At 36.6% G+C, this 3,220-nt stretch overlaps 1 pseudogene; it reads right to left on the minus strand.

Moving 5' to 3' along the window:
* Window positions 1–897: 897 nt before the first annotated feature.
* LOC137238986 (U6 spliceosomal RNA) lies at window positions 898–991 on the minus strand (annotated as a pseudogene).
* Between the last annotated feature and the right edge of the window lie 2,229 nt (window positions 992–3,220).

The raw sequence follows: 3,220 nt of genomic DNA on the forward strand, positions 1-3,220 counted from the left end.
CTTAATAAATTCTTCTATTGAGTGAGGCATTTTCCAGTAATTCATTTGTAATATTTACTGTTCTTATCGAAATTGTGTTGAATTTAGGGGATTTAGGGTGCTAAATTTGAATATTATATCAATAACGCGATTCCGCAGGTTGAAACTGCTAGCCAAGCATCTCAAATGTTTGGGTTAATTTTTGGCTCTGGTTCAGCTGGTGGTTTATATTTTAATATTCTATTCTCTGATGTTTCAGAGTTTCTTTTTCCTACCTCGTAACCAGCTATGGGGTTAATTTTTGTCCACGAAGACATTTTAAAGAGATGATATGATTGAAAGAGAAAATTAAAGAGAAATTAGAAATTTATTCCTGTTTCTTTGGGGGGTATTCCTATTATTTAAAAGGTTTATTTCTAAAAATGTTTGTTCTTAAGGAAAAATTTGTTTAATTTAACATTTTTAAATTTTCTTACAAAATCTTCTGAAATTTTATAATTTTTTTTTCAGATGATGAATTGTTAAATAAAGTAAATTTTTTTTTTGTTTAACTATTAAAAGTTAATTCCTATGCTGTTTTCTTTTTTTTTCATTTTCTTTTCTCTTTTTGTATTTTGGTAAAACATCATTAAACATTTCAAAAAAAAAATTTTTTTTCACATTTAAGGAGCTTTATGAAAACGACCTAAACACTTGATTTTCATTTTGTATGTCCTTTTCTGGGAACATAATTCAATAAGCAGTAAAAAAAATTTTTTTACAGCAAAAATATAATTTTTGTTTGTCAATAGGCAGCCGCTAGGTTGCCCGAATATTTTTTTTTTTTTTTTTAAATAATGGTTAAAGAAATGACTTCATACTTAAGCTAGTGTATTTATTATACTTATAATTATCATGCTCCTCTTGTTTATCACCATTGAAAATGTGGTACGCTTCACGAGATCAGTGTCATTCTTGCTCTGGGGCTATGCTAATATCCTTCCAATTTTAACGTATTTTCCGTTGAAGTAATTGCCACACCGTGGTGTGATGGTAGCGTGCTCCGCCTATCACACCGTATGCCCTGGGTTCAACTCCCGGGCAAAGCAACATCAAAATTTTAGAAATAAGATTTTTCAATTAGAAGAAACATTTTCTAAGCGGGGTCGCCCCTCGGCAGTGTTTGGCAAGCACTCCGGGTGTATTTCTGCCATGAAAAGCTCTCAGTGAAAACTCATCTGCTTTGCAGATGCCGTTCGGAGTCGGCATAAAACATGTAGGTCCCGTCCGGCCAATTTGTAGGGAAAATCAAGAGGAGCACGACGCAAATTGGAAGAGAAGCTCGGCCTTAGATCTCTTCGGAGGTTATCGCGCCTTACATTTATTTTTTTTTTTTAATTGCCACAATATGCTAATCTTCGTGTATTTTCCGTTGAAGTAATTGCCACAATATGCTAATCTTCGTGTATTTTCCGTTGAAGTAATTGTCACAATATGCTAATCTTGGTGTATTTTCCGTTGACGTAATTGCCACAATATGCCAATCTTCGTGTATTTTCCGTTGACGTAATTGCCACAATATGCTAATCTTCGTGTCTTTTCCGTTGACGTAATTGCCTCAATTTTTATTATTGGTGCCAGACTTTAACACTTTCTCTTTTTTTTTTTTTTTTTACAAGGCTTAGGCTGTAATCAGCCAGAAAAATCCTGCCGGCTATGACATTAGGCTGAAAAATCAGCCAGTAACATCATAGGCAGGATCGCCATGTAGAAAGGACTCTAACGCAATTAAAACAAAGAAGACTTCACTGCTTGAATTATGAATGTCGAATTGTCTTTATTCAAATAATTCAGCCTATTTATATTAGATTATTCTAAACATATTCTTACATATCTATTTACATTTAAGCTTACATACTTACATACATAACTACCTTAAACATACATACCTACATACTACTCGGCACAAAATATGTACCTACATATATGAGCTGCAAATTTATGGGAAATGCTAACCTTGCAAGTTGCCTGAATGCAAATTGCTGGGATTCAAATTCGTTTGGTTATATGTTGTACACGTCTGTTTATTAATGGCTGTGTCAGCATTAATTCTCAAATGCATCTTTATGTGTTGATGAACATTTTAGACTATTTTTGTAGCAGGTTAAAATATTAGACTGATTTAAATATTTTGGATTAATTTGAATTGTTGGCTGATTACACTACAGAACACGTGGTAGAATTCACAAATGAAAATCTCCCAGTCAAGCAAAGGCATTACCCTATATCATCAGCGATCCAAAAGCTAGTTTTTGAAGAGCTCGATAGTACGCTTGGTCTAGGCGTGATAGAGGAGAGCAATAGTAGGTGGAGCTCCCCTGTGTCGCTGGTGATAAAAGGTGAAAAGAAGCGTCTGTGTCTCGACGCACCATCAAAGATGCATATCCACTGCCAAATATCGACGGGATCATTAGCCTACTGCAGAACACTAGGTTCATTTCGGCAATTGATTTGAAAGATGCCTTTTGGCAGATCCCGCTCGAAGAGAAATCCAGGGAAAAGGCAGCATTTACAGTGCCAAGGCGTCCCCTATACCAGTACACAGTAATGGACTGTGTAACGCAGCGCAAAGAATGTGTAGGTTAATGGACAAGGTTATACCCGCTTGTTTATGTGATTCTGTTTTTGTATACTTAGACGATTTGTTGGTATGTTCTGTTGATTTTTGTCCCATTTATGTTTGTTGGAAAAGGTCGCTAGATGTTTACGTGATGCTAACCTTACTATTGATGTGGAAAAGAGTATATTTTCTTTTAAAGAAGTTAAGTACTTAGGTTCTGTAGTGGGCGATGGATGCATCCACACCGATCGAACAAAGTTGCTGCTGTGAGGGATTTCCCCGAGCCGAAAACACCAAAGCAGCTCCGACGGTTTCTAGGGATGTCAGGCTGGTACCGTCGTTTTACTTAAGACTACGCAACCATTGCAGCTGCTCACTAAAGACAAAATTAAAAAGTTTACGATGACTGACGAGGCGAGAGAGTCGTTTGAGCGACTAAAACAAAGCCTAATTTCGGCTCCCGTACTGGTACACTCTGACTTTGACAAACGATTTTATATCCAGTGCGATGCTTCGACAGACGGTGTGGGCGGGGTACTCTTCCAGTTAGACGACGAGAACAACGAAAGACCGATAGCTTACATTTCCGCCAGACTGAACAAAGCACAACGAAACTATAGCATAACCGAGCTGGAGAGCTAC

Source organism: Eurosta solidaginis, chromosome 1 (assembly GCF_040869045.1).
Source record: "Eurosta solidaginis isolate ZX-2024a chromosome 1, ASM4086904v1, whole genome shotgun sequence".
In the NCBI taxonomy this organism is placed as follows: domain Eukaryota; kingdom Metazoa; phylum Arthropoda; class Insecta; order Diptera; family Tephritidae; genus Eurosta; species Eurosta solidaginis.